This window comes from Chlorocebus sabaeus, chromosome 13 (genome assembly GCF_047675955.1).
Source record: "Chlorocebus sabaeus isolate Y175 chromosome 13, mChlSab1.0.hap1, whole genome shotgun sequence".
Classification (NCBI taxonomy): domain Eukaryota; kingdom Metazoa; phylum Chordata; class Mammalia; order Primates; family Cercopithecidae; genus Chlorocebus; species Chlorocebus sabaeus.
The window spans coordinates 21,994,957-22,004,947 of NC_132916.1; the positions used below are offsets into that span (position 1 = coordinate 21,994,957).

Here is a 9,991-nt window from a genome sequence, read left to right on the forward strand (position 1 = left end):
GCTTACAATAGTTCAGAGAAGACAGTCATAAAAGCAGTTATGAAACAATAAATCAATTAGGGAATGCAATGAGAACACAGTAAATCAAACAGAATGCTATAAGAAAAGGGCACATACATTACTTTCCTGTAGGTACTAGGGTTGGCTTCTCAGAGGAGCTAAAGTCTGGCATTTGACAGGAAGAGAAGTTGGGCAAAGCCAGTCTTGACAGAGGAATGGCATGTTTAAAAGCACTAAAGTATTCAAGTTACCATGCAAAGGTGAACATGGAGGAAGGGTATGAGATGAGACTGCCCAGATAGACGCCACTTCCCACATGCAAAGTTTTGGAGTTAGAATGTTATATTATAGCTAAAAATGTACATATATTCAAATTATATCAAAGTTGCAATTCAAAGATTGGTAACATGTGAACAATAATCAGATTTGCAATTTTGAGTGACCAACAAGATAGCATTGTGTTGATCTGGAATGATGTGAGACTGGAAATAAGGAAATCCTTTAGGCAGTCTTTGGAAGTACAGGTTAACTATTTGTGAATTACTCCTTCTAAATTTCTGCCTTTTGCTCATATACTCCTGGTAGATACAGGATAGATATAGATTTTAGTAAGAGGGAAAATTGTGAAAAAATGCACTCATTGAAACAACTTGTTACTGTGCTGTCTCATGAAAGTCTTATAGGAGGCCAAAGTTTGCTTAACTGTATAAACATGAAGCAGGAAGTCTTTCATAAAATATTTTAAATTTGAGTGAAATGTATGCAAATGCATCAATATAATTCAAAGAAGAAGGTTTTAAATGCTGGAGAATAAATTCAAACCACCTGCTAATATTGGAATACAGATATGAATCTCCTGGCTCAAAACCAAAGAGTGCTTAAAGGAGAAGGTGACAATTATATATTGAAGAAGAGAATTGCTTCAATAGGTATTTGACTGTATGGAAAAGGATAAGCAAAGATATTGGAAACATTTGGTAACTGAATAGTTTGGATGATCTCAGTGTGTATGGGGAAGTATTTGATTCTGGACTCCGGAATCACATGGGCAATTTTTATGATATTTGAATGTGTCACCAAAGATGACAGTTTTTTTTTTTTTTTTTAATGTATATATAGACAATGTGGAAACACTGAAAGTTTTTAAGGGAATAATTGACTAGTTCAAAGTTATAGAGTAGGAAGACAGCTGTGACAGCAATGTGTGGGGAAATTGTATGTAGGAGATATTGGAAGCAAGAGAATGTTAGAATATTGCAATAATCTCAGCAAGAAAAATGAAATGTTGAACATAAATTTTCCTGACATAAGCTGACTGAAATGCCAGCTACTAGATTAATAGAAAGGTTTAGTATGGCAAATGTAAGTGTCTCTTTTCAGATACTCTGTTTCCACCACAGAGAGTAGACATTAAAGCCATATGTGTATGGGTGACCTGACAACAGTTTGCTCAAAATTTTACCTTCAACCAATCTTCACTGCATCAATTTTTTAAAAAGAAAGCTATTATATCAAATGAATACTTTTCTCAGTGGTTCAGTGAGCTTGGGTTGTAGTTAGTAAAGTCTAATGTGTAAACTTATAGCACCTGACAATACAAAATACTTATAAATAATCTCTGTGATGATTTTTGGTTAAAATTTGTCTGACTCCACCTGTTTTCTCAGCCAGTGCTGTGTCATTTTATAGAAAGAACATTTAACCCAGTGGTCCACTGAGGCCTTCTGCCATGGACCTGCTGTGTTATTATACTTTCATGTATATAAACACACATACACACACACACACACACATATATACCTGCAGAAATGGGGTCCAGTTTCATTCATTCACAATGGCAATAATATGGTCAAGAGGGGACATTTGGTAGATATGTAGGACAAAGGGATATTTATGTTCTGAATTTTTCTGTTTCCTTTGGTTTACCATGTTTTCAATTCACAAGCTGCTTGAGCATTGCACAAATTGGTAGAATCTGGTTTTATTAGTAAAGCTGAATCTAATTGCCAGAAATTCAGGTTGTGGTATGCTACTTACTAGGCTTCTCATGTGGAACCAATGCTAAAAAACAATTACATATGCACACTATAGTCCATATTTTAATAGATCTTCACTGAGACCTACTATGAGCCCCAGAGGCCAGCTCAGTCATAAATTTTGAGCTGCAACTCCTTTAAAGACACTGTACATGTCTTTACTAAAGGTTAATGATAAAAAATAAGCAATTCTCAAAGGTAAGTAAAAACAGTCAAAAATAAGTTATTTCATTTCAAAATAGGTCCCTATTGGCTTTTTCTCCTTTTCTATATAAACTTTTTGTGCAGATTTTGTAAAATCTTTTTATTCTTCTGAATATCACATTTTGTACATCTATATATTGACTAGTATTGTCTTAGCTTTTTAGAAGTGAAAGAGTTTTAAATAAATGTATAATAAACCTGATCCGTACAAAAAGCTTTTTGCAGATATCTAAAAGCTAATAATTTAATCATGTGATCTTATGTCACCCCAGTTTCTACATGTATAAGCAAATACAGCAATATCTTACAATTATTATATTTTAATATCATGAAAGATTCTCATACAGCTTAATACTTTAATATCTGATGATGCAAACTTAGCTTGTAAAGGATTTGTACATCTTGCAACAAAGTTCAAATGACTAAATTACTCTGTGTACTTACAAATGACACATGATGGTACATTTACGTCTTTACTGATGTTAGTTGATACATTAGTCAGATCTCTAGATTGTGAGAAAATTTTGATGAAGTATTGCCTGGAGTAAATTTTAATTTATGCAGAAAAAAATTGAATGTATGCTATTTTGCATCAAAGTGCAAGTGTGAGCAAATTATGTATGGTGAGTTCTCATTGCTGAAAACTTCTTGCAAATGAAGAATATTTTTATTTGTGTCTTACTAATATACCAATGTTTGGTTAGTTACATTTAGTCCTGTTTGCTACAGGTAAAATGGATGGAACATCAGACACCTCATTATAGAGACAAGTAAGCTCCAATTCCAAAGTTGGTTGACAGAACAAGTCATGGTGAGTATTGTAATTTTAGTGCTACTATACATCTGCAAGCTGTCTGTGAGTAAAATGCTTACTAAGCACTGCATTGGGGCTGTCAGAATGCTCATGGGTTGGTAATTAAATAATGACAGTGCTATGGTTTTGTGGAGCTAAGCCAATATTTGTGCACTCTAGAAATCTCTTCTAGGAAGCTTTTACTTTGGAATTTAAGTTTTGGAGGAAGTACATTTTACTTTTATTGAGTAAACTTTCACTAAAAGCACACTTTCTAGGGCCTTTACTGAAAACATTCATTTCTGTTTTTCTGTGATAAGTCAATGCCCAATTCACCTAGCAAAGAGGTCAGTTGTCAGCAGTGCTGGCCTTTACAGTTAGTTTTTCCCTCTCTCAAGTTGTATCGTCAATTACTATTTTTAAAACACTCAAAAAAAGATTTGAAAGTAAATAGAAAGACCTAAAATAGAGCTGCTGGAAAAAGTATATTTATTTGCCAGATGTGGTGGCTCATGTCTATAATCCCAGCACTTTGGAAGGCTGAGGCAGGAGGATAGCTTGAGCCCAGGAGTTTGAGACCGACCTGGAAAACACACGGAGACTTTGCTTCTATTAAAAAAAATAAATAAATGGCCAACTGTGGTAGTGTGAGCCTATGATCCCAGCTACTTGTGAGGCTGAAGTGGGAGAACTGCTTGATCCCAAGAGGGACTGCAGTGAGCCGCGATTGTGCCACTGCACTCCAGCCTGGAAGACAGAACAAGACCCTGTCTCACACCCCCCGAAATGGTATTTATTTAATTCTTACCACTTTTTACTTTCCTTCTGGAATTTAGTGCCCTAATTTAAATATGAATTGCTTGTATACTTCAGTAGAAAATTAATAATTTTTCCTTTATACTTGTTATAGATGTTCATTTTGATAGGTATAGGATGTGTCATATAAAAGCATACTGTATAGCAGCACTAGAGCCTGCAAACTATGACCCAGAAATCAAAGGCCAAATTCTGCCTGCACCTGTTTTTTAAATGGAGTTTTATCAGAATACAGCTCATTTGTTTATAGTTGCTTTTCTGCCACGATGGCAGAGTTTAATAGTTTGACAGAGATTGTAAAGACCTTCAAAGTCTAAATTTTTTACCATCTAGCCCTTTACAGAAAAAATTTGTTGACCACTGGACTAGCACATGAAAACTTGTAAAGGAATACACGTTTTTTTATTTGTTTTTGTACGGTTTAATAACAAGAAAGAATACAAAATGTATCATTTCAAATGAATTTTATTTTCTTTAACAGTGAGGAAAATTTGTGTTATTGCTTTACATTTTTAAAAAACCTTAATAATATCCTGTAGTAGCAGTTTGTGCTTGGATGCAAATCTGTGTACACTGTTAGGTGGATAGTTAGTAAGTTTGTGTGTCTTTAAAGGAAAATGTTTTCTAACACATGCTGTGAGATTGGCATAAAAAGGAAACAGAATAGAGTTCAGGTGAGTCAGTGAAGTGGCTTCTAACCATGCAGCTATTATACGCCTGAAAACTGCATGCACTGAGGTTAGTCTGCAAGCCCTTACTAGCTTGTTCTTGGCAAGGTTTCCAAACCTCTAACTGTATTATGGCTGTGGATTCATTATCTGTAGCAGACGATTCCCCATGACTGTCTCAAAGATAGTTCCTGGGCCAACTTATATTTTTTTAATCTGTCACATTTACTTTCCTAAAAAAAGTAAAAGAAACTTGTTAGGAAATTAAAAGTGTTTATGTGCTGTTATTTTAAATTTTTTTTTGGTGTCTTCATTTAGTTGTGAGGTAGCTGTGTATGCACATTTATGGTTAAAAAAGCTGGTATGACTGTGTGGTAACATACTACTTTCCAAAGTATAGCTTTTCTCTAAAACATCTAGCAGAAGGATAATAGGTAATGATGCATTGGTTAACATTACCGTTTTCAAAAATTGAAAAGGAATCATCACTTGGAGCCAGTTTGGCATTTTCCTATAAGACATCCTACTTAGAGCTCTGCATCTCTGCTATGCAGTTCTGTGAATTTGAATCCAACAGAGAAGATGTAGCTTTCATACAATTTTCTTCAGTTGTAAGAACCATAATCGTTCCAATGGGACGCTGTAAGCCTGGGTCACTTAAATCATTTCTGAAGACAGCAGGTGCTCTTCAGGGACGTGCAAGATGAGGAAAGCACCTGTTGTTGATTGTGTCTTAGCATCACCTACATAGACTTAGTGCAGGTTGACATGTTCAGGAATCAGTTATGGAGAAGGATATGAAAACTTTACACTAAGAAAATGAGCTGGAACCTAACAACGAAGAAAAATTTCCCGAAAAGTTAAACAGTTTAGGTTCACAAAATATTTAGATACTGTCTTGAAGATAGTCCTAAGAATATAACTGAATGGAACACAAAAATGAAGATATAAGTATTTACGCTGAAATCTACTTCTCTGAAATAATTACTCCCTTTTGAGTTAAACAAAACATGGGGATTTTCTGAGAGGATCCTTTATAATGTTAACTTACATCAAATCTTGACAGGAAGTAATTCCTTCTATCCTTCTTATCTGTTGTAAGATGTAACGCAAGATATAACATTCCCAGTCTTCTGTATTCCAATGATATGTGGAAGAATTGTGAGGATATAGAGAAGAGGTCAAAATTTGTGACATTGGGACAAATATAGCCTTCTAATATTTTATTGACTACAATTGTATTTTCATAAACTGGAAATTTTATTTAAAAATTTAGATTCCAAATTACATTGAAAATCTGAAATATTTTGATATTTGTTTTGTCTTTAAAATATTTTTTAAACATAAAAGTTGTACATGCTGTTGGTAAAAAAAAAAAAAAAAAAATCATATAGTACAGAAAACCATAAGGAAATGTTCTTGATCCCAGTTTCATTTTCTCATTTTATTAAGTATTCTTCCATAAATGTAGATGAACGTACATGTGAAATATACAATTGGATCATGATAACCATATTTTTGTATGCATAGATATTTTTCATTCCTTATTTTAATAATTCCCTTCGATTTTATTAACTTGTATTACTTGAATTGCTTTATGCTTTCTTTTATTCCATTTTATTGTCATTGCTTTAGTATTTTGAAATTACATTATTTGATAAAACTTCCTTTTCTCCTCTCCTACTTGATTTTGTATTATATACATTTCAAATGCTGTCCCTATGATCTTGGCAGTGTGTTCTTACAGTGGTAGAGGGCGTTGGGCTTCAAGCACCAAGGGCAGGTTGGGGCTTTCCAGCCACCTCTGTGAATACCACCTCATGGTATTCTTGGATGGTAGGAATCTGTCCTTCCTTTATGGGGTCATCCAAAAGTTTTATTCTGGCATTTTTTCTGAAAACTCACAGGTAATAGTCATTTTTGGAGAAATAACGGTCTTTTCTTGACAAAAGACTAGATACTTTTAGCTAGATTGACATCATTTGAGCCCTTTTCTGACCACTTACGGAGTGAAAGTGGAGAGTCAAGTCTAGAATTCAGGTCTTCTAACCTCTAGTCTGATTTTTTTTTTTTTTTTACTGGTGTATTGAGTTCAAGGAATTTAGAAGCTGATTAAGCAGAAAGATGTGGCCATGAGGTGGCAGTAGTACACAACAAGCATTACTTGGGTGGCGCTTTGGTGGTTTTGTAAATGGGGGAGGTCCCTTATTGCAGGATGACTTCCCAAAGGCACTAATTAGAGAGCCACCAATCTGAAGGAGAGGGAGGCAAAAGGAACTCCTGGGAAGAGGAGGTTTGGAGAAGGAGGCGCCAGTCTAGAGGATGTTGCTCAGCAGCATGATGGAGAGACTCTGGGTGGGAAAGCTTTTAAGGGCAGCAGAAGCTTGGGGTCTATTACAGACCCAGGGTTTACCTTATCTATGGTTAGCAGATGTTAGGTGCAGTTTAGTGGGGTTGTGCAAAGCAGGCAGGCTCTAAATGGCCAAAAATCTACTTATTTGGACTACATTTGAAACAAATGGATGGGCAAAAATGTGGATTTGTTGCCAGTGGGCTTTGGAGCTAGTGGTTCCACCCTACTGTGAAGAAGTAAACACTGTAGGACCAATGTGCACAATCTTACATAACAACTAGACCTCACTGGTTTTGTTTGTGTAAGTGTGTTTTCTCATTATAACATACTCCATGTCTAGAGAAAATATATACATACATGCTTGTACATACACATACGTACAAATATGCGTAGAATATAGACACAAATAATGAATAGCATGTACATACCATCTAGATTTGTTAAACTTACAATTTTGTCATAATTGCTCCAAGTTTTTTAAAGGACTACATTACTAGAGTTGAATTCCTCTATACCCCTTCCTGGAACGATTCTCTTCCCTGCCTTCTTCAGAGGCCTTCCCATGTGTGCTTAGATTCGTATCCTAAATATGTATCATTTTAAACGGATGTATAAAATTGTTTGGGGATGATTTAAAACTTTATATAAATGATATCATACTGTATATAGCCTTCTGCACTTTGCTTACAATTTTTGAATTGATTGAAATTTATTCAGTTCATATCTGTAGATCACATTTATTTACTGTTGCTACTAAATAATATTTTACTGTGTGAATATAAAATGATTTAAATGATTTCATATTAATGGCTATTTAATTTGTTTCCAGCTTTTCATTTTTGCAAATGATGCTGTAGAGAACATGTCTGAACACGTCTTCTTATGCAAATGCTTCTACTTGGCTAGTTCACCGAGAGATTCTGGAAGTAAATCAGCAAATAATTCCCAGATAACCTCTTGGCACAGGTCTAGGGTTATATCAAAACTAGATATAATTCCTATTATTGATAAATTTATACTCTTAGTTTATAAGTTTTGTGTACACTTACAAATAAGAATTTTTCTACTATTTGGTAGTGTTTATCTCACCTGTCATTTTACTAAGTTTATGTGCATTTCTAAGACAGATATATCATTAATGCCATTGCTTGATTATTTTCTCCAATACTTGGTTTGGTAATCCCCCAAGATGCAAAGCAGATGTGACTGTCTGAATTACAGTTTTGTCTTTAGGAGAACATTGTGTTAAAAAGCTTCCCTGAATTCCTAGTGCTGTCACTTACTCAGTTAATGATTTATTAGATACATCAGAGCAATTAGAAAAATGAGATTTTTAAAAAATGTTTTCCACTACAACTCAAGTAATTTAAATCACTCTTCTAAGAGATGTATGTTGGGAGAAGTCGTAAGTGGCAGGCATGTGACATAGTAAGGATAATGATCAGTGTAAGCAGATAACTTCTAATGGGAAATATATACATAGCTTTGGAATTGTATTCCAAATCACTTGTTTTTCCAGCATTTATTGTATGCAACAAACACATAGAAAGTGGTTAGCTGAAACAGGTAGTTTGGAAATATTTTAACATTTTTATCTAAACAAATGACAGATTTTTTTTAAATGAAAAATGCTAAGTATAATAAAAGTGTATATTTATGCTCTCGGCAGCCAAATGTGCTTTTTAATGGAATTTAAATAAATGGAATTTTTATGACAAAAAAAGCAACAGTAAAAGCAGTGATTATGTTTTTCATAGTTCATTTGCCTTCTTTGCCCTGCAGACCTTGTGTGGAGGAAAATGAGATCCCGAGTGAAGTCTACAATGTCATTGACTCTGAAGAAGGACTCAGAGACCCATTGGTGTTTAATGACCCTTACTGGCCTATGCAATGGAAACTGGTATGATCTTCAGAAATAGATAGTTCTTTGGCAATGTTAAGAAATATTATTTTTGTCATGTTTTAATGCAGTAGACAGGCACTTTTATGCACTGCCTGCTTTTATCTATTGGTTTTGCAGAGAGAGACTTAGCAAACTTTTGATGAAATATTACTGCCGTCTTATTAATGAACACTAATCCTTTTAATTTGATTACATCCTTAGGGTTTGATTTAATCTATAAAAGACACCAGTAAAAACCCCAAGATATTTAAATTTGGTGTGTGTAAACAGACTCATTACATAGAAATGTTGTTGCCATTCAGGCTTGAAGTTTTTGTTCTTGCATAACTTAGAATATATTCTATATCACATCAATACTGAGAGAAATTGTCTTTATGGATTAAGTGGATGTTAGAACATTGCCCAACAGACTTTTTTTCATAATGCTTATTTTGTTGGACTTTTTAGTATCACATTGCCCTCTCATTTATATAAGACTGTAATAATGAAAAGGTTTGAGAAAAGCACCCTTAATTTTGAGTGCATATAAGTTAAAAAAATGATATACATACTATGGAAAATTTTAATAGGAAATATTTAAAATGTGAAGATAACTTGGTGATAATATTGGAGAGAAATTAAAACCTCATTATATGCATACTTAGTTCTTCATAGATCTGCAGATTATATTGTGTTGTAAATGGTCCAGTGTTGCAAAATGAGAAAAAGGTTAGATGAATTTTATCATTTTAAGGGCCATGATGAGATAAAACATGGGAAGCTGTTGTGCTGGCTCTTTTTATGTTGATCATTGGCAGTTAGTTACCAAGCAGACTATCTGACATGAGCTGAAAACCAACGTTGAAAAAATGTCCAGTTCCATTTTCTGTAGCTTCAACTTATCTTTAAAAAATGAAATGATTTAGAACACTTTAAGATACTTATTTAGCTAAATTTAACATTTCAAACAAATAAAAAATTCAAGCAGAAAATAATTGAGGTCTGCTTCAATTTCCTGGAAGTGATATACTCAGTAACAAGTGAGTGAACTAGAATTAATCAGGATTACGAAAGTCAAAGAGAAAAAGAGTGATATTAAGAAAAAAGACTGAGGAAAGATAACTAGATAAGGAAGAAGGGCATGAAATAGAAAAAAAAAACCTTTCTTATTTTTTTCTTTACCTGAAGAAACAACAAAAATTAAGATGAGTACTTGAAGATTACATACATGACACATTG

General features: G+C 34.0%; 1 long non-coding RNA gene across 2 annotated transcripts in view; it reads left to right on the plus strand.

Moving 5' to 3' along the window:
• The window catches only part of LOC140713149 (uncharacterized), a 90,385-nt gene extending 80,641 nt beyond the window's left edge, over positions 1 to 9,744 (plus strand). For both annotated transcript variants that reach the window (XR_012095015.1, XR_012095016.1), the window contains exons 2-3: positions 2,970 to 3,051; positions 8,653 to 9,744. This is a non-coding gene — a long non-coding RNA (uncharacterized lncRNA). The remainder of the gene's footprint in view (positions 1 to 2,969; positions 3,052 to 8,652) is intronic.
• The last annotated feature ends 247 nt before the right edge of the window (positions 9,745 to 9,991 follow it).